This window comes from Ambystoma mexicanum, chromosome 12, assembly GCF_040938575.1.
Source record: "Ambystoma mexicanum isolate Mex_15411 chromosome 12, UKY_AmexF1_1, whole genome shotgun sequence".
Classification (NCBI taxonomy): domain Eukaryota; kingdom Metazoa; phylum Chordata; class Amphibia; order Caudata; family Ambystomatidae; genus Ambystoma; species Ambystoma mexicanum.
Window position 1 is genome coordinate 258,790,918 of NC_090936.1, and position 22,569 is coordinate 258,813,486.

The 22,569-nt window shown below is 42.0% G+C and overlaps 1 protein-coding gene and 1 long non-coding RNA gene across 2 annotated transcripts in view; one reads left to right on the forward strand and one right to left on the reverse strand.

Annotated features, from left to right (window-relative positions):
* The window catches only part of PIK3C2G (phosphatidylinositol-4-phosphate 3-kinase catalytic subunit type 2 gamma), a 3,221,975-nt gene that overhangs the window by 1,127,273 nt on the left and 2,072,133 nt on the right, over window positions 1-22,569 (forward strand). The window lies entirely within an intron of this gene.
* LOC138513495 (uncharacterized) overlaps window positions 8,912-22,569 on the reverse strand; it is a 77,236-nt gene continuing 63,578 nt past the window's right edge. The window contains exon 4 of the long non-coding RNA XR_011281764.1: window positions 8,912-9,001. This is a non-coding gene — a long non-coding RNA (uncharacterized lncRNA). The remainder of the gene's footprint in view (window positions 9,002-22,569) is intronic.

A 22,569-nucleotide genomic window follows, 5' to 3' on the forward strand; every position in this document is an offset into this window, starting at 1 on the left:
ACGCTCATATGCAGCGGTCTATCAAATCAATTTTCCCCCTATTCTTGGACAAAATAAACTACACAACAGTATCAATACTAAGGTCTTACACGTGAAAACTCACCTAAAACGTTAGTTCTCCGTTACTCCTAGACGCGCTCGCTATTGCTGCCACGGCAGTGGGATTACAAATGGGTATAACCCAGAAATGGAGATAAATGACAGACTCTTAGGTTCGGCATCCACCTAAAGTAAATCAAGTATCAACCCAGAACTGGAGATAAATGAGAGACTCTTAGGTTCGGCATCCACCTAAAGTATTACGGGTGCCATGTTGGACTGGTATAATCAAGTATCATAGGGAACAACAGACTAGTATAGCCTCGGCACACCTTCTCAGTGCAAAATAGTCCAAAAACGATACCAATTACCACTGAATCTATTTGGTGCTAAGTCAATCCACATCGCATACAATTTAGAACTTAAAATGTGTGCAAATATGCAGATCAACACAAAAAGGCGGGGGAAAGATAGAGGGGGGGAGAGGGAGGGCGGCAGTGTCAATAATGCCTATTTACATATTGCAGATCATTCTTAGCATAGTAAAAGATTGCAATTACAATTTAACATGATGCCAATCTATCCCTTTATTTAAACCAACAATATGACTTTGAAGCTTAAAAATCATTTTTTGTTGAAAGTTGGCCAATCTACGGTCAGTGTCCATCTTGTTTATACCTGTAACCTTTTTCAAAATAGTCCATTGGAAACTTTCATGGCTATGTTCATTTTCTACAAAGTGTTTTACCATAGGTGCAGTTAACACCTTATTCTTAATGCAACTACGATGTTCTGTCACCCTGATACGACACTTCCTGTTGGTTTTCCCGATGTATTTCAACCCACAAGGGCATGTGATCATATAAATGGCATTTTCTGTATTGCAGTTTGTCATCTCTCCTAATAGCCAGTCTGTTTGTAAGCCTATGTTGACATGGGTAGTTTCCTTGGTGAATCTGCACATGACACACTGGCCGCATGGAAAATGACGCTTTACAGTGGGAAAACCCCAAAGGGTGGTTTGGCGAGGCGGAGGTTTCTGTGTTTCTGAGATATCATTCCTTATCAGCATATTTTTGAGATTCTGGCTTCTTTTAAACGCCACCAATGGAGCGGGTTCATCTTTGTTGTTATAAACTTTCTTCCAAGTTTTGTTAACAATGCTTTTGATTTTATATGATAAATTGGAAAATATATTCACAAATATTATCCCAGTTTTTGTGTCTGGCTTTTGTCTTTTTTCCAATAGGGCCTCACGGTTGTTGTTATAAGCTCTTTTTGCCGATGTTCTAATTAGCTTATTAGGATACCCCTTTTCAGTTAATTTGTCAATCAAAGTGTTTGCACTTTTACAATAGTCGTCTTTCAAACTACTGTTTCTCTTCAACCTGATAAATTGTCCAAAAGGCAGGTTAGATTTTATGTGATTAGCATGATGACTGGAATAGCCTAAGAGAGCATTTTTGTTAGTACTTTTACTGAATGGCCTCACTTTCAAAACACTTGCATTGTGAAAAATGCTAATGTCAAGAAAATTAATTTCTTCTTCTCCTATATCTTTGGTAAATTTGAGATACCTATTTTGAGTATTCAGCCAATCTACAAATATAGCAGCTTATTCCTTTGAACCATCCCAAATGATGAAAACATCATCTATATATCTCAACCATTTTCGTAGATGGATTTTAAAAGGATTGGTTTCAGAATATATCACAGTTTTTTCAAAAAATTCGACGTAAAGGTTAGCCAAATTTGGGGCCATGGCTGCCCCCATGGCAGTACCTTCCACTTGTTGGAGGGCTAATGAGACATTGATGTACTTGTATCAAATCTTTCTCCTTTGTTGTATTGATGTAAGTAGGTCTACCCCTGACCGTGGAGTTGGGTTATTCTGACCAGGGGGCCCATTTTTCATGTCCTGTTTTATACTTACTTATCTATATTACCCCATTTCAGACAACTAGCTGCATCTTATCTTAACCAATCATGTAAGGTGTGGAAGGTTAAGGCTCTATGATATGAGACCACATTAAACCGTGAAACCAAAACCCCCCAAACGGACTGGTTTCATAAGCACATCCATTTGGATTTTGTATCTACCAATCCCCATAGAAAGTTTAGAAAAACTCAATTAATATTGCGAAGTAAATCCCCCGTCAGAGGACGAGGAAGCATACTAAAGACGTAAAGCAGTTTGGAAGTCAGGTTGTGTTTATTACATTAATGTTTCCCCACAAGGTTAGGTTCAACCTTTTCCACTTCAAACATAGCACTGCTGTGTCTGTGAGTTTGACCCGAATATTATAGAAAAATAAGCAATTAACTCATCTAGAAATTTTATTCCCAGATATTTGAAACCCTTCTCCGCCAAAACATCCCGCTCAACTCCAAATTGTCCTCTATGACATGAGGCTGAAATTGGGAAGTTCGCTGTTTTAGATACATTGATTTTATAATCTGACACTTGACCAAATCTACTCAGAGTCTAATTTAATTCCTTGAACAAAGCCTCAGGGTCAGAAAGTAAAACTAGAAGGTCATCTGTGTAAAGAAGGACTTTAGAGGTGCAGTTACCCATCAAGGTACCTGTTATGCCAACGTTTTCCCTGATGGTGATAGCCAGAGGCTTTATAAAAAGATAAATAATAGAGAGGAAAAGGGACAACCCTGCCTTGTACCCCGATGAAATGCCAATGTTTTCCCTGATGGTGATAGCCAGAGGCTTTATAAAAAGATCAAATAATAGAGAGGATAAGGGACAACCCTGCCTTGTACCCCGATGGATTGAAAAACATTCTGACAAACAACCATTTACCATGACTCTAGCCTCTGCGTCCTTATAGAGGGCATTAAAGAGTTTCAAAAAGCACAATTTACTCTTGTTAATACTTGTCGAAGGAATACAAAGCTAACCCTGTCAAATGCTTTTTCTGCATCGATGCTAATCGCAGCACAGGGGTCCATTGAGTTACCCTTTAGATGTATAACATCCAGTAGTTCCCTCAAATTATTGTAACTATTCCGACCATTGATGCAACCTGTCCGATTTTGTTGGATCAGTTTCGAGAGTAAAGGATTCATTCTTACCACCTACATTTTAACTAAAAGTTTAACATCTGCGTTTACTAATGATATGGCTCTATAATTACTACAAATTGAGTGATCCTTAACAGGCTTAGGGATCACTGAGATCACTGCAGTTTTTCATGGAATCAGCCCCTCACTCAGATTCAATGATCTCTGTAAAAAGTCCAACCAGGAAGGGTGCAAGCAAAGAGCTGAATGTTGTATAAACTCAATTGGAAACCCATTGATTTCCGGACATTTACCAGGTGTTAATAACCCCATAGCGTCTATAATTTCCTTTGCCGTAATCTCGCCTTCCAGATAGTCTATCATCATCATTTAACTTAAGGATAGGGATTCAGTCAAGGTATTCCGACACCTCATCACACTTATATGGCCATCTTCACAATATAAAGATGAATAAAACGTCTGGAATGCACCACAAATGTCTTAATTTATTCTGAAAATTGGCCCATTACCTTCCAATATGGACAGTACCTGCCTTCCTCGCTCCCTCCCCCTCAGTCTGTTAGCCAGTAAAGCTCCAGACCCTGTGTATGTGTACCCAGAACGCCTTTCTTCTGTAAAATAAATCTCTGCTTTAGTGTGTATTACACTATGCAATGAGCATTTGGCACTTAGCATAGTAGACAGGGTAACAGCAGAAGGGGAAGTAGTATGGTCTTCCTCTGAATGCGTATAATTAGACACAAGACGCACATAGTCTGCCTCAGCTACCTTTTTTTTATAAGAGGCTTAACTATCTTACCACACAGGTATAATTTCAGTGGGTCCTAGATAGAAGACAACCTATTAACCGAGTCAGTGTTATCTCTGATAAAAAGCAAGATCTCAGTGCCAATTTGCTTAACAAAACCTCATTGAACAATAAGCGAGTATTGATCTCCATTGCCTATTGCCTCTTTCACCTCCTAAGGATTGATCCAACTCCAGGTACACACAAGCATGGTCGGAGATCACAATATCACCCATATTTGACACACTTACAGCACCATAGAGGTCCCTGCTAACTAAAAAGTAATCAATCCGAGATAAAGTATTGTGCAGTATCGAGCAGAAACTATACTGTCTGTTGTATGGATTTATATTCATTAGGATATTTTCCAATCTGCCGAGGAATTCAGATTGTGCAATATTAGGGGCATAAATGTTTACAATTATTAAATGTCTATTCTCCACCATAAGCTTAACAGCCACAAATCTACCCTCAGAATCAATATCTACTTTTCACAGAGAATCGCAGGTTTTTCCTAAGCAAGATAGCCACCCCTCTAGAGTAATTGGCAAAAGCACTGGAATGTTCTTTCACAAATACATTATTCATGATATATGCTTATCCTTATGCAAAAGGGTTTCCTGGAGAAGGACATTATCGGGTTTCTTTCTGTTAAAGAAATTAAGCACTTTTCTCCTCTTTATTGGGTCATTCACCCCCTTCAAATGCCAACTTACGATACGTAAATTGTCAGACATATAGAAAAGAAACAAGTTCCGTTTTGACACTGATCAGACATCACGTGACTAGGGCCTCACACTCAATGAAACATAGGCACCTAATATAGGATGCTAGCCTTCAAAATGCATATTCGTAATATATCTGATAGTGACATGCCAGGCCAAATTCCCTTCAAAATAAAAGGAAGCAAGAAATAAATACTTCAAATTAAGAGACCAATAAAAATGTAAGCATTAACAAAACATGCGAAAATAAAAGTAATAGACAAAATAATCTAAAACAATTTGAGGTCAGAACATGGCTAAAGAGTAACGGATAGAGATCCCACAGCCGTCAAGCCATATATTTTAACATACTTTTTTATTTATTTATTTTATTTTATTTTTTAACTAAGAAGAAAATGCAGATGTTCAAGCAGATTATAAATTTCAGCATACAATCTGAAAAGTATAAAGGAATTAGGACTAAAAAAGTAATAAAAATACATAGTCTTCAACAATTGATAAAAAGATGGAAAGTTAAAGAAGCAAAAATGCCATCAACAAAAGCAATTCCGGCAAACATATTTGAACAAACTAATAAAGCATTCTCCTTTCTCCCCAACCAGAAAGTTCCTTCATTAGAGAAGAATAAAATTAACCTTACTACTGATTTAATAAGTATTAACAGAAAAATAGGTACAGTAACATTACCTAAATATGGCCAACCCCAATGCCAGTTGAAAGACAATAACACAAAAATTAAACCACATGCTCAACCCACACCTCCCTGCACACAGGTGCACATTAGGTGATACAATAAAATGGGGAAACTGAACGAAAATACACAAGTCCTACACACAAATACCAGAGGGTCACCTCATAGTGAGTAGCAAAGGTTGGACCACAGAAGATGTCTAGGTATATTGATTCCATCATCAATGTGCAAGTACCGAAATCAGCAGCATACTTACGCGATTCGATGCACTTAAACGTAGATTGCGTCTCATAAACTATAAACAGTCACCAATGTTGTTGGAAAAAATTATAATATATGTTTGCAATTTTACCATTGATTGCGTTCAACAGTGTTTAACAGTATTAAATGTGCACATCCCAAAAGTTAGTGTTGACATTGAGGGAGGGGTGCAGGGCAGGAAGGTTGAGGGTATATAAAGAGAGAAAATTAAAGGAAAAACATCTTCATTAGTAAATGTGTGAACACATCTCATTGTATCTCCTTCAAGTGTGACATATGGTTTTTTGATCCTGTTGGATTTCAGCTTACCCAATTGGTGTTACATCTACAATTGGGTAAGCTCAAATCCAACAGGATTGGTGACTGTTTATGGTTTATGTTACACAATCCACGTTTGATTTTTCTTTGCTTTTTTCATATAATCCTTTGGTTTATGGATGTAAATATTCAAGCCCTGATTTGAAAAAGACGGAGGTACTGTCGAAACACGTGTCATCACATAGGGCAAATGCTAAAAATAATGTAAAAATATTGATCACCAAGAATCGAGTTCTTGTGTTTTCTTTTTCCTTTTTTTGGCGCATGAATACAATTAAGAGTAACCAGAAGCACAGTATCCTATAAGAACGGAGTTGAGGAACCAATTTACTCAATTGTTACCATCCTTCATACAACTTCAAAATACGTTTTTCCTATAAGAAAAAGAGGGCGCTGAAGTCCATTAATGTTCACCATAATCCCTCCATTTTGATGGCTTTCTGTCAATTAAAAGAAGTGGACAAATCCAACTTCTCTAAAATAAACTACATGTTTCAGAATCCCTTTGGGCCTGAGATGACGAGGAGGGATGAAGAAGCATGTATATTTGAAAAACAGGCAAGTAGGCCTAACAGTCTTTGCGAGGGTCAGGCAATTAACAATCAAGGCCTGCACCTGAAGTTAATTGCCCCACCTAAAAGGCATAAAAGAAGGAGCAGTGAATGGAGCTGAGCAAGAACTGGAAGCCTTGCAGTAGTAGTTGAAGGAGAAGGGCATGGGACTGGCAATTCATGAGGAAGTATGTTCACTTAAGGGACAACAGGGCAAGAGGAAAGCAGATTTCACCTGCAGGTCCTGAGAGAGTCCTGTGTTCGCAAACCCTGCCACGCCATGGCTGCACAAAGAGAGACGTGGCACGATTGAAGTCTTTCAAGGTGGCTATGTTGGCAGAGCTGTTATCGTGCTACACCCCGAAGCCTGTGTACAGAAGTAAGCCGAGGGATAGAGGTCTATAGGAGACTCCACGTGGTCAAGGCCAGACTGGAGACACCCGTGCTGCAGAGGGGTGTGGGTCCCAAGAGTACCTAACGTAGTAGCAGAAGGACTAGAAGTTGGGAAGTGGAAGCAGCCCGCAACCACAGTGTTCCTAGAGCCAGTGAGTGAAACTCTGTGTTCATGTTCACTTTAAAACCCTTGCCGGTAACTGTTACCAGCTCTGGATTAACTTGCGTAAAAGTAGGAGTGAGTAAAAGACTGTTATTGTGAAGGGGACGGCATACAATGAAAATGTATCACGCATACTTCTGAAGCAAGTTGAAGTGCTTGTGTGCCTCCAATTAAGAAGGGAGACGCTTTTCTAAATCACTCAGAAACTGAAAAGCTGACTTTCACATATGTAAAACATTTACAAGGAATACTATATCAAAGAGAGGTGTCATGTGAACAAATGTGATTCCCAACTAAATTCAGAATATAACTCTGTTATCAAAAGGTAATACAATTCTTTAGGGGTCTTTAACATCAAAGATCCTCTTCAGAGAGTGGTTGGTTGTACCTAAATATGTTTCTCTTTTGAACCTTGAAACATCCCAAACAAGTATTTTTATGAATGTAGAAGTTGCCAAACTGATGAAAAGTACAAACATTACCAAAGCCAGTAGGCAAATCATTTTTATAATGAAACCAGCGATGTTGAAATCTATCCCCCTGCTTTCTGAGGTTGTTGAAGTTGTTTATGGTCCAGTGTCCTCTGATACAAGTGGGACATTCTTATCCCACGCTGGAAGAGTAGCAATACAGCTTCATGGTAGCTACTGGAACCAAGAAGGTGTGAATGAAGCTGGGAAAGGGAGCTGGGTGATTGTAAGAAGAGTCTTGTCTTTAAGCTACCTAACAGTTGTAAACTATCAAGTGGAAGTAGGACTATGTGAACTGTGGTGGTGTATAAAACTGACAGAGCATGTTGCACTAAAGGTGGCTGAAGTAGTGGCATACTGTGGAACAAGAGGTGTCTGTTCCCACAGTAACAGTAGTAGAAGGGGGTTGTTAAGAGGGAAGCGACACCTGTGAGAAACCTGAAGGTGTCTCACCCACTAGTCCTCAGAGATCTGTCATCTAAGTGGCCAGGACATGGCCATTGCTATTGGATCCAGTTCCTGGGGGTGGACCAGTGGGAGAGAATCACCTGGATGGGGGATCTTTGGGGAGTGGAAGTGGGACACCGACGGGTGAGACGCTGTCCCCCTTCCTTCTAATACCTTTCCTCGTCCTACCCCGTAGGATACTTAGAAACTCTACCTCCCCCCTTTTCCGATACAAGCACTTTCTTACACTGTGAAAGACAATTGACTAACACCAGAGACCCAACACAAGGTTCAGCCAGAGTCAGCCAATTGACACACAACTGATAGCCCTTCCCCTTCCACAAAGGGATAAAAGGCAGAGCACGTGAGCACACTTTGAGCAAGGACGAACGCACATTGAAGCAGCTCTTTCAGACTGGCAGTTCAAACAGAGGAGAAAGGCGGAGAGACCTGGAGGGATGACGATGTGGAGGGGAATTGCCTTTGCCCTTTTCAACTCAGACCTGCAAAGCCTCCGAAAGGGAAATCATAAGACCGGGAAGTCCAGCTGGTGTGTGGTGTGACAAGTGTCAATGGCACACATGGCCCGACCGTGCTGATAGCCAAAGTGGGGAGAAGCGCATGCCACCATGGTGCCATCCTTGACTCCAGAGACAAGAAACTCCAACAGTTCAGCACAGCCAGTGAGTCAGAGAAGACAGATAGTTGTCAAGGTCCACAGCTCCAAGGCGCAGTAGTGGCACACACCAATCACCCCCACTGCGATCTTGGTGCCTGCAAGTCTAGGCTTAAACAGGCCTCCTCAAATTCAGCAGAGAAGGAGAGTTAGGTAAACGTTGATTGGCTAGGTACGGGTGTTGAGGGTAACCGGAAAGAGTTAGGAAGAGGTAGTAGATGAGTTTGGGAACACAGGGTAAGTTTAGAAACAATTCAACATAATCTTACAGCATACCAATGCTCCCACATGCATACATTCCCCACAATGTTACAACAAGCACAAAACACTGGTCTGCACCAGCAAAGGTACTTAACTCTGATTGTGAGTGCTGGATGCTGGAGTGCCCTTTGTTGACTCTTGCCTGCGTGCTTTCAGGTCCAGAAAACAGGAGCAATTCAAATGCTGCAAAGAGAGTTTACATTAGTTTGTATAGGTTATGTCGCACGTGGCTCACACAAATTTTATGCAGCTATCTCTGGTCAATAAGGAGGGGTGTTCATGCAACATAGGAGCCGCCAGTGGCTTTTTAGCATGCAAGCGTAGGACTCTGAGAGCCGCAAGTAGCTACAAACAGTGCAGCTTCAAGGCCACACATAGCTTTCTGTGAGTTGGCTGCATGTGGCTTGGTGCATGCAGGACGCGCAGGGCTAATTTTACATGCGGTGCAATGCTTGGGATGTCTGACAGCTAGTCCACTGTCCGAGCAGTGGGTGGTTTTAGCAAGCGCCTGTTTGCGCACAGCACTTAGCTTTCTAGAAGACAGGGGGACTTTTCTGATCGGGCTATGCCCCCTGTGCGTGTTCCCTGGGTGCTCCTCTTCCCCTCTGGGCCCTGCAGTACTTATCTGTAATGACACAAAGGGCCGTAATGCAGCTATCTCTGGTCAATAGGGAGGGGTGTTCATGCAACGTAAGAGCCGCCTGTGGCTTTTTAGCATGCAATCGTAGGACTCTGAAGGCTGCAAGTAGCTACAAACAGTGCAGCTTCATGGCCACACGTGGCTCTGAACATGTGGCTTTCTGTGAGTTGGCTGCATGTGGCTTGGTGCATGCAGGACGCGCAGGGCTAATTTTGCATGCAGTGCAATGCTTGGGATGTCTGACAGCTAGTCCACTGACCGAGCAGTGGGCGGTTTTAGCAAGCACCTGTCTGCGCACACCACTTAGCTTTCTAGAAGACATGGGGCCTTTTCTGATCGGGCTATGCCCCCTGTGCATGTTCCCTGGGTGCTCCTCTTCCGCTCTGGGCGCTGCAGTACTTATCTGTAATGACACAAGGGGCCGGAATGAAGATTCCATGGGTCGTGGCCCCTAACGGAGATCCTCGTGACTGGAGCTCTTAAGGATGCGACTTGTCAGGTTGGATTCTCGAGCGCAAGCCCTGTGCACTTTTCTTTGCGCATGCACGTGCCACTCCCAATGTGGCTTGCAAAATGTAGTTACTGGCCCTAAGGCTGCTGGGAAATGTAGTCCGGAGTGCTTTTCTCCTGCAATAATGGCAGATGAGCCTTTTATAAGGCTTACATGTTTTCAATTGCTTTAAGTGTTTCATTTGTCTGGAGCTTTTAAATAAGCTCCTTGAGGTCACCCCAACACCCAGACCACATGCAGTCAAGCTCGTAGCCCTGACAATAGTAAACCAAACTGTGTTGGGCACAATATTTCAGGCAACAACCTTGTTGAACAAAGAACATGTGTAATTGAACTTTAAAGAAACCCTAGTAAAAGGTTCATAAGCAGAGTGGTCCGGCGTGACGGGGGCGCTCATTCGAAGGACTCTGAAGCCTTGTTAGGTTGTGTTGTTTTGTTGAAACTATGTTGCAAGAGGCTGTTGTGAAATGTCAAAGTGGTCATACGAGGGTTGAGCAAAACAGCTCGTACACTCAAATGCCTCTGACATTGGAGAAACTGATTGAACTGTGAAACTGGCAAATGTTAACCCGACGGAGCGATCCCTGCGAATTGAGGGTAAACAGTGATATACCCGTGTGCATTGTGGCGACAAGTGTGAACTCGGTTGAGGGATGTCCACAATGAATAGTAGTTTAAAAAGACTTTGAGGCTTTTTTGAATGATACGATTTTGAGTGAAAAGCTGAAGTGAACCCGATTGAGGGAGGCTAACTTTGCAAGAAGGATAATAGCCCGGCTGAGGGAGATCCAAGGGGTGAAGAGCAATTGCCCAACGTGAAAGATTACCAAAGGAACGTTTTGTTCATTGTTTATGGTTCAGCAGGCCTTCTAAGGCAAGAGACTTTGCAGGAAATAGACTTGGCCCCAGATGGTCCTGGCATCGTTGAAAGGAATTGTAACCTTGTGCTGGCGGGGCCCAGCAGTGTGCTGTGCTCGAAGGTCCTGCTTTGTCCCGTGCTAAAAACGTGGGGAAGGGAGACCCCAGCCATACAATCCTGACTTATTATTTGGTGAACGCTTCTTTCTTTTCTTGAGAACATTATCCCACACTATTTTGTAACTTAGTTGTAAGGATTGGCAGTAGTCTTTTTAGTATAGGCCCTTTTTATTTGCCGAGACACCACTAGTACTGCCTTATTATTATTTGATAGTCGTAGCTTGCTCTCATCTTAGATTTAGGTTTAGATTAGGCATTTTTCTCACCCATTATACAGAGTAATAAACACCCTTGAATAGTGATCACCTGTATCTGTCCTTACCGTTGCCACCATGAGTTCCTTACACACCCTAAGAAGAAGCATCCTTACAATTATATTAAAGACACTGCAGAGGTCAGAGATACATGTGAAGTTGTTGAAGCAGAATTTTTTTCTTTACCTTTTTGAACTGTGGCAACATAATCTTGGAAAAAGGATATCCAAGATTACCATTGGTGCAGTGTTCTCGGCTGAGATGGATGGGGAACTTTTCAAAGGAAAGCTGAAGAACTTTTACCAGTGAACCTTTGTGTGGATTCACTTTTGTTTCCTTCGGAACTCACAAATGCAGATTCAAAACTTAACATTTCCTTTTCAACACTTGGAGACATTGACTTGAACAATCCCGGCAAAGGGATTTACCCAGGACAGGTGAAGGTCATCCCAATCACTGGTTTTGGTTATTCATTTATGTTGTTTATGATTAGGGTTTCCTGTTTTAGCAGTTTATTTTCATTTGCTTCCAGGGTGTTTTTCCAATGTTTTCCAACATTTTCAGAATCTGTGTTTATCAGTGCTTTGCCCTTTGCCTCCTTCAAGAAATCGTGGATAGCTGTTTTTTCCAGTGTAAACATGCATATATTATTTTATTGTTTATTTGCGTGCATAAATAGGGTAATTTCTCAGAGCAAGAGTCTATGAACACTTTCCAGAGAATAAATATGAATGTGTTAATCAAGTAATATCTAACAGTTCTACAAGTCAAAATTATTGTAGTAAATAATGCAATACTTTTTCAGGGACTCTGCCCATCCTTTTCCTTTCTTTTCTTCCCATGAAGACTTTGATTTGTGAAAACAACCTTACACATTATACAGACGTCTAATGATAGCAGATAAGGCATAGTATGATAAAAGAATTTGCCCGGGAACCCTCACTTTGGTGGAGATAATGATTATTTTGATGCCAAACGAAATACATTCCAAGCAGATAACTGTTTATTAAGTGCTCCTCACTACAAAATGAGAAGGGAGTCTCATTAATGTACTCCTTGAGGCTTGATTGGAGGGGGTAAGCAGACCAAAACTGTTTGTGAGGTGCAGGAATATCAGGGGATCCTATAGCAGAATATTGTAAAGGCAAGCATATGGCTCCTGCTGCAACATGTGCTGTAAAATGTTTTTGACCGGGGCTGAGCACGGCTCTCTCGCCGCACTCTGTCTGGCAACATTTGTTCCCATAGCGAAAATAAAAAGCTGGCACCCATGAATATTACGCAGAGTAAGTGAACATTTCTTAAAGTGAAATATCCACATGTAGTTTAACTGACCCTGCCCTTAGAAGAAAGTGTGCAAGACAAAAGAGCATTGGACTTTAAAAAAAACGAATGAACCATACTATCTGTAGTGAAATTTTTCCTGGAAAAAAAATCTCAATACCAGACCATTCATTTTTAAATGTCCTGTGTAATTGGATTTCATTATAACCACTAGTGTGTCTGCTTAGTGTTTCTGTTGACCCATATTACTCCTTCTTCCTCATCTCAGTACTTGAGGGTTTATGGGAGTTGGAGTCCATAGGTTTTATAGGACTTTTAGGGTGATTTTGTTTGGGATTTTTGTTCAGTGCAAAAACATCAGAGACACAATGTGTTATGTACATATGAGGTGTGAATGTAATCCGGCCTAGAATGTCTGGCAAAAAGGGGTTTTAGGGTTTTATAACTGGAGGGATTTGTATAATGACACCATGCCATCAGAAATTTAGGAATTATAGGGTGTTCACATGGAAGGGAATAATACTATGTCTATCCTGATGAGTCGGCACATCTCCCTGATAGCCGTCTCCTCCCATGCGATCCTCCCTCTTAATACCACCCCCAGGTTCAGGATCAGGTCGCGGCTGCCGCCCCCTGGTCACATGGGGTGAGGTTGCCACCGGGAAAGAAGTGATGACACCATTGGATTCATCACATACCCTTCAACTAAAGACCAGGCTTCTTGCCCAGGGTTAATTCTCTCTGCTTTGAGTGGTGGTTTCTCCCAGGGAAGGAATTCCTTCATCAATCTTAGTAGCCAACCTCCAGACATGGCTTTTGGGTATAAACCCATCTTCTTCCCAGGAATCAAAGGGAGGATTCATTGGCGTTTGTTTTTAGTATCTCAAATCTGAGAAAGTCTGTACAAATCATACTCTCTTCCGGTAATTCGTATATAATGGTGGCATTTATTCGTGTTGATTCTTACTGGACCGGGATGCTTACTGGGGTTTCGTGATATACTTCCTCATCCCCATGGATACAGGGGATTTTTACAGGACGTCCTCCTCCCAGGTCTGCGGTTGAGATTAGGTCAGATCTTACCGCTGTCTTTTTGCTGCCTGAATCAATTAAGTCCCTACCTGGCACCCTATTCACTTTTGTGGAGTCATGTGTTTAAAAGGGTGTAATTCCGCAGAAGAAATTACTTGTAGTTTCTACAAACTACTCTTCAGGGGAGCTACCTTCCTCCCATTCCTTCAGTCACATACCAAACTTCCATGGGTTCCTCCTTTTTATCAGGGGACATTGCCTAGCTAAATGTCCTAACTGTCCATAGGAGAAACACACGATTGAGGTAGGTTTAAGGGCTTGTCCCTGTTCTGATTTTGCCTACAATGGGTTTCTTTTATCCCTGTCCAAGATCTTTTAGTATGGGTTCATAGGAGCTGTCTCTGATAGGTCTTCTATCTCGGGGAAAATGGTTACTGGGTAATCCCATTTGATCCTTCTTAGTTTCTTCACCGCAGTGGGTGGTTTTAAAGTGTCTTTTGGCTTTGGCATACTTTTGGGCTGTCTCTATAGCCATTGCAAAACTAGGCCTTTTTAACTGCAGGACTGCCCTTTGTAAGTAAGGCAGCAAGGAGTTTTTATATTGCTCTATGGTTAAAACTTCTATTACCTCCAGTAAGTTTTTATTGCCGTGCTATAAATAGATAGTATTTTGTCCTCAGGCATAATTCTATAGGTGAATCTCCAGGGTCTAGTTTTATTTATCTCAGTTTCTGTTTATAGAAGGTATCTGTTTGGCCCACCCTCTGTAATAATCCTTGTTTTATTTCATTAAATGTAGCTGCTCCCAAAGGACTCAAAAGTTGCTATGAATCTTGTAGTTCTCCTTTCAATAGAGGACCCGGATAACAGGTTTTTAAGTAATCTCCCCAGCTTAATTGCTGTGCCAACCTTCCGAATTGACATTTCCCATGCCGTCCCCCTCTTTGTAAGGCTGTAATACACCATGGGGCAATATAGATCTTTACTGGGAGGCAACAACTTGATCCGGCCTGGTTTGGAACAGTATTTTGTCTTGGATCTGGTGGGCAGGTTAACTGAGTCATCTGATTTTTGTACAGTGGCCATTTTGAGATTATGTGTCATGGTGGGAATATCAGGAATATATTCTTCTAAAATAAAGTCAATGTCCTTTTCAAAGTGTAAAGATCAATATTCCTTATAAGACTTTCCATTTGTTCGGCTGAGAAGGAAAACAATCCTTCTAGATTGTGAGTTTGGTCTATCTCCATCAAGTTGTTTTGGTCAGGTGTCCCTCGATTTGGTAGGTTCTCCAAAATCTTAATTGCCTGCAAAGGTCTTAGGGGGTCTTCTAGGGCTTGTTTTTATGTCTAAAGCAGTTACTGGTGGGAAAGCTATACTGGATTTCACCACAAGGTTTAACTTGCTGTTGGGATTTACTGCATAATCTGTCAATCTTAAATCATCTAGTAAAGGGCTTCCTTGGAAAAGCAGTCGTTAAAATCTAATGGCGAGATGGAACTTACTTACTATTGCTTGCTTAATGTTTAGGATTGTTTCATCTGCAGCTACTTAAACAATACATTCCTCACCATGTAACTGTTTGATAATCAATATCATAGAAGGTGGCAATTGAGAGAGTCTAACATCTAATTCTAGTGTGTTCACCAGTTTGAGTCAGCTGAGCTAGTATCCCACTTCCTAACACCATACGTTAGGAGCCAGGAATGAGACATGAACACAAGGGGTTCATGGTCTTGGCCATAAACTTTTATTGAAAAAAGAAAAGGGGGTAGGAATATGCCTCTCTGTCCCTACTGTAAGGAAGACATGGTATCAAACAGTTAAGACAAACATAAGTGATAACAGTTCAAGGGTGTTTATTAAACTTCAATGGGTTGGTTGAATGCCTATCTAAACCTAAATCTAAGGATGGGAGCAAGCTATGACCATTAAATAATAATAATACAATCCCAGTGGAGTCTTTGTCAAAATAAAATGGCCTATTCTAATAAACCTAATGCCAATCCTTAATTCTAAATACAAATGGTGTGGGACAACAATGTATACAAAAAGAAAAGTGTTCAAGAAATGATATGTCAGGATAGTTCAGCAATTGGCTTCCCTTCCCCACGTTTTCAGCATGGGACAAGGTGGCATGCACGAGCTTCGAACACACAGTGGCTTCTTTGACACAAAGATATAGTGCAAAGCCTAGGTGTCAGGACCTTCTGTGCCATAGTCTCTTTCCAAATGAAAGGTTTGTCATTGTAGAGGACCTGACAAAACACAACAAGCACCAAAGTTCCTTTCTTATCAGAATTTTCACATCTACAAGTTCTCAGGTCCACTGTTCACATTGGATCTCCCGTTTTAAGGGAGACCAATTGTGAACATTATGTTAAAAGGGGGTCGGGAACCTGGTTTGGGCTTGGGCTTCTTTGTATCTAAAATCGAAGACTTTTGGTTGTGCGATGGGTTTTGCTTAAACCATCGCAGGACCATTTCAATTCATTTAATTCCTCTTTCTCGTTCAGTTCTGCTACTTCTTAATCGGATACCTCACAGAGACCTTCGATTGAGTACACTTGCGGTGCCGGACCACTCTGTTACTGGTATTGTATCTTTCTTCCTTCGAGTTCAAACATCCATCAGCAATTAAGCTTTCCTTGCGTCTTTCATCACACGCGTTACCAATCTTTGTTCTTGCGCTCTTTATACAATGTTGCCTCTTGCAACCTTGACTTCAACACGGACCGGTCTTGTATCGGTCTCCCCAACTCACTGGCTGTGTTAATCTCTCTGGTGCTCCTTTGTTCTTGGAGCCAAGGACGGTACCACGGCAGCTGCTGCTCCCCCCAACTTGATCAGCCATGCAGGATGGACCCGGGTATCTCTGACATACAATGCAGGATTCTTCAGTCTGGTTTCCAGGCCTTAGGCTTTTTAGTTTGAAGGCTTTAGAAAAGTCATGGTTTCTTGCCGGAAAGGTCAAGGGCATCTCCCTTTTTGCACAACCTTCTAGGTTTGCCATCTTTCTCCCCTCATTCAGCTGCCAAACCCGGAAAACGCTATTCCTTTGTGTGCTCTGCCTCGCTCAGTGTGCTCTTGTGCTAAGTCTTTTATCTATGTGGGGAAGTTTAAGGGAAGTCGAGTGTGAATGATTACCAGTAATTGCCTGACCTTGCCTGACCATAGTAGTGGGACATGTCAGTTACAGTGCTCGGGTCTGAGTTTGTTTTCTCCCAGAACGTGCTGTCTGTGTGAAAGTGTTTGTGATGGGAAAAGGGGGAATAAAGATCCCAAGTACCCTACCAGGTAGGATGTGGTAAAGGTGTTACAGGGAAGGGGATACCACGTTTCGCCATCAGGTGTCCCACTCCACAAAGACACCTCACCCATGTAATCCTGCTGCACTGGTTCACCCACATGGTCTGGATCCAAAGACGATGGCCATGCCCTGGCCACCTGAGGGAGAGACCCCCGGGGACTAGCGGGTAAGCCACCTTCTGGTTTCTCACACTACCCTCAGAGGTGTTTCCCTACATCAAACAAAACTAAGGGTCTGTCAGATGTCAGACTGTCCAAAGCAAATCATCTTGTGACCAAAGTACTATCCTGGCACTCACATTCTAAAAATCAACTCTAAGGTGAAAGGAAACATTTCTTTGGCCTCGAGTAGTGCGCAAATGTTGAAAAATAAAACGCCAGCACAAAAGTTCCCGAAGGATAGAGTTCCTTGTTCCAGCGGGTAGTTCCTTTCCCCTGGATTTCTCTTCAGTCTGTTTTATAGTTACAAGAATATTAGTTCCTTAAGTTCCTCTTGATCAACAACACAACTGATACCCAAAACAACTTGGTTGTTAGTCTGTATCTTGGTAGGATACCAGGTGTACAACTCTTGCCAGGTTTTCACTCCTCTTCAATATGTCTTATCACAGCCGTTTTGCTAGCCCTGATGTATCCTTCTCTGAACCTCTTTAGGTAATGTATTTCATATACATTGTTCAGCTTGTTTTTGCCTGGTGTGTTTCCCTAATTGGGCTTTCTCATATAAACCTAGTTGCAATTGGCTGGTATACTCTCTTGCCTGGGCTTTTCTCTTGTGACTTACATCTGCCTGGTATGTGCTCTTGCCATTGCTTTTCTATCATGTGACTTGAACTGGCCTGATGTATTCTCTCTCCATGGGGTTTCTCATATGTATACAGCATACATTTACAAACTTGACAATCTTTTTTCCCTACTTCGCTTGGTCCCTTTCAGTGCCATTCACTTGCTCATTCTTTCATATATATTGCATTCACCATTATTTGCCCTAAGCAGGGTTGCCAATATGCCCCAGTGTCACTGCTTCCCTTGGGTGGACTCACTGGCTCTTGATGGCGCATGCACATTCTTCTGCGGTATGCCTGTGGTGGCTTTTTGCCATTCCGCTCCCTTCCGCCGCCTCTGCGCTATAGCTTCTGTCTCTCTCATGGTACCTGCTTGTCTGTTCGGCATCTCTCCAGGCTCGGGTGGTGCCTGTAAACGCTCTGGAGCCTTTCTCCTGCTTCGGACATCCTCGCAGCATACCATATCCTCCATCCAGCTTGCCTCACTGAGCAGGTTGGCTCCACAGACCTTGCACCAGCACTGCAGTCCCACAGTCATTACCGAGTGGACTTGAGTTCTTCAGCGAGCGCCTGCTTGTCAGCTGATTTGCCAGTTTAAATCTCCCGGCATCAGCCATGTTCCTGAAACAACTAGAGCGCAACTTGTGCTCCTGGCCTCCATTAATTCTCATTACTCGGCTCATCATCTTCATCACAGTACTTTCGCATTTAGGGAAATAGAAGTCTGTTTTTGATAACTGCTATGTAAAGTCTTTGACAGTGTTCTTAGTGATCTTGAAAGGCAAGTCAGTTTTTGGAGATTTGTATGTAGAATATGGGAAAGTGTTTTCATGAGTTTTGAAAGGTAGGTCAGTTTTTTTTTTACTTGTATACAGATCCAATGTAAGTGTTTGCAGTACACTTCCTAGGTGGGTGAGGGGGCTATGACAATATGCCATTAAGGCAAGGGGAATGGAGGGGGTATCCTCAAAAGTGAAGGGGGGGATACCATGTCTCATATGATGATTCCATGACAGCTCCCCCATGTGATTCTCCCTCATATAGCTGCCCACAGGGTCAGGATGAGGTAGTGGCTGCCGTCCCCTTGCCACATGGGGAGAGGTCGCCGACAGGAAAGAAATGACACCTTCGGATTCATCACAGTGAGTTCTCAATAACATACCGTGTATGTAGCGGGCTATTGAAGGCAACTCTGACAACTTTTCACTTAGATACATTTCATAGAGTGGTAGAAATGTGGCATTTGTTTAACGTCCAGAGCATTTAGAATCTCTCCGATCCAATGTGAAGTATTGACAAAGCTAGTAGTTTTGACATTTGTATAAGTACTATATATTTATTTGACACCAATTCATGTTCTGTCAGTTTTGCATCATATGATCCAATCTTCTGTTGCAATTTTAAGTTGTAATGGGAAATGAAAAGCATGGTTTTGCAGTTGGATCACATCTTTAACATGCATGCTCTACGGGTGGACAACACTGTGGGCCTCATTACACGGTAGGAGGTAACCATGGTGCTATTAGTGCCATGGCTACCCCCTTACCACCTTCTGGGTCCGGGTAGGCGGTATGGGGAATTACCGGGTCATTCCAACCCTGGAGGACCCGGTGAGTCCCCATGCCAATTACCATTCCCCATTCCCATTCGAGCCCCCATAGGGCTCAATGGGAATGGGGAAGGAGCTAATAACGGTACCGCTCTTAGCGGTACCGTTATTAGCTCTGAAGTCCCTTAGCGGGTCCCGTCCTTAACGTGTGGTCTGACCACACGTTAAGGACGGGACCCGCTGAGGGACCTCGTAGTAGCGCGGTAAGGGATTACGGGCACCGGTGCCCTTACCGGTGCCGGTAATCCCTTACCGCCTACCGTGTAATGAGGCCCTGTGTCTCTGTAAGTTAAAACTCGACTACACTCCATCTTTTGTGATTCTTTTAGAAGTGCACTATGTTGCATGAAGAAGTCCACACCCAACATGGAGTATTTGTACTACAATTATTTGTACACTTAATATTTCCTTGCACTTTGTAAATAAAAAATAAATTTATTAGAAAACATGAAAAAAACACTGTTTGTCATAAAAATCACATTAAAATCTCTTTGCGTTTGACATCATCAATTTCATTCCACCATAAATACACATTCACACACATCCAATGTCGACCCTAATCTACATATGGGTACTCTCTTGTATGAGACCCTCTCACTAAAGCATAAGTGGAATTCGAAGTCTTCACACCCAACCTAAGTTAATGGTGTGTATATCTGCTAAGTCGCCCAAAAGGCTTATTAACACAGTCTATATATGTTACATTCAGTATGGGTGGCTTTCCCAGTAAGCTTGACAGTTACTTCGACCTTCTTCAGGACATGGGAGGGTTGTAGATGTCGCCTCGCCCTTTCAACAAAATCAGATGGAAGATGGCTTCAAAACCAGAATCTCTAAAAAAAAACACAAAATCTAATTACCACCCTACCTCTTATTTCCTCAAAGGCACCTACAAATTGTGCATATAAATCTTGCGTAATTATATAAGTTTGCACTTACCTCCAGGTTGTATTCATGTAGGAAAAAGCGAACTGTGGAATAGATTGCAAAAGATGCTCCGAGGGTAGATACCAAATGAGGAGGAGCCATACGAGAGGACAGAGACACAGAGTGAATCAAGCACTATCGTCCCCGACTAATATGCAGTTAACCACCTTGCACATCATGGTCATTATGATTATACCTAAACAGACCTAAATTCTTACTGTGCGGTCTGGACTGTCAGCATAACTCGGCTTCCACATCTCATGGTGGCCCTTCTTAAATGTTACACCCGTACATACGGTGTGCGTACATAAGATCAGCAAAACTGAGCTGTAAATAAACACAGGACACTCAGAGTAAGGAATCTTTCTCCCCCAAATGTCTTGCAAGTGTGAGCCCACTAGGTCTAGTGGGGACTTCATGCTCGAATAATGCATGTGAAAAACACTTGCTTCCTGTGTAGCGTGTCTGATGAGAAAAACGTGCACTATCTTGGCACCCAATGCTTGCAACCAGTGAAATCTCAGCATGTGGTCACCAACAGGTGTACCTCTCAGTTCTGGGGAGAACAAAGCAGTCATCCCATTAATACCATTCATAACACAACCTTATTTTGTTTTTTTAATGCACATATGCATACAGCCAACTCGTGATCCCATCCAGATTAGCAATGTCAGAGTGCCAAATCAATGTGTGGCACCTCGCAATGCAGCCGGCTCCGGGCACATGCATGGGGGCAAAAGACAACACTAGCCCCTGGTACTAATTACACTCTAACGTTAACAAGCGCGTAGCAAGTGATATTACTTAAAGTCACTCATCATAATGATTATCGTTTTCACGATTTTTATCTGTAACTTCCACTGTGTGTCAGCCGCATCCACACTCTTATCACAACGACCGGCATCAGAAAACACATATTCTCAAGAGCGGACTCCTGTTCCTTTCAGTGCTTGTGTCCTACTGGTGTGTCAGAACACACCCGGGTACTGTCTAACAGATTTGCTTTTTAACTTTCAAGCGTAATTAGTTCCAGACGCTAGTGTTGTCCTTTGCCCCCATGCATGGGACTGAAGCGGGCTGCATCGCGAGGTGCCACACATTGATTTGGCACTCAGACATTGCTAATCAGGATGGGATCTCAAGTTGGTTGTATGCATATGTGCGTTAAAAACAAAATAAGGCTGCATTATAAATGGTATTTTATATTAGATTTATTATGCACAATTTGTAGGTGCCGTTGATGAAATAAGAGGTTGGGTGGTAATTAGATTTTGTGCTTCTTTTTAGAGATTCTGGTTATGAAGACATCTTCCATCTGATTTTGTTGTAAGGGTGAGGCTACATCTACGTCCCTTCCATGTCCTGAAGAATGTCAGAAAACTGGCAGGCTTACTGGGAAAGCCACCCACTCTGACTGAAACTTATGTAGACTGTGTTAATAAGCCTTTTGTGCGACTTAACAGATATTCACAACATTAGCTTTAGCTGGGTGTGAAGAATTCAAATACCACTTATGCTTTAGTGAGTCGACATTGGATGTGTGTGAATATGTACTTATGGTGGAATTAAATTGATGATGTCAAATGCAAAGAGATTTAATGCGATTTTTATGACAAACAATATTGTTTTTTTCATGTTTTCTAATAAATGTATTTTGTGTATGAACAGTGTATGTTAGTATTTTCCTTCCAACCTCATTGCCAAGGTCCACTTTGTTGTTTAGTATTGGATTATTTACCGGAGGACCTTTGGTGTTACAGGTACCGTTTTGTTATATACTTTGTAAATACAGCAATTGTTTGCTGGACTATGGTCCAGTGTGAGGGGTCAGCAATGCGAGGCGGACAACTACTTGATGATTGTTCAAAACATGCCATTTTTATTATAGAACAAACAAAGTAAAAATGCCTCATCATCCTTACTCTGCTGAGGATTTCCTTGCCTTACCAAAGCTAAAGGGAAACACTCTAACACAGGATGTCTGGCCCTCGCACTAAGCAAATACACAGAGAAAATATATGGCAATTCACATAACATAAACAACATTCACAGTTTCTTGATATCCTCTCAACAACCTGGGCGGGTTCCCTTTCCCAGGGCTTAAAGTGAATTCTGCTCCAATGATGAACAAAAAAACAAAAAAAGAAAGAAGAAAATCTGTGTATGTAAGATAACTTAAATCTGTTCTTGATGTTTCAATGTCGCAGTAAAGTGTTGCTAACCAACATTCGAACAATAGCAAATCCTTTCTCCTTCATGAAAGATGGGCTTTCCACTTCCTCAAAACAGCACCAATGGCAATCCCACCCATGATGCTCTGTCACCACATCCAGCAATCCAAGAAGGCTTGCCACAGTTCACAAGAAATGCAACTTCTATCACAGTCAGTGAAACATAGTTCTAACAGTTAGAATGTCTTTAG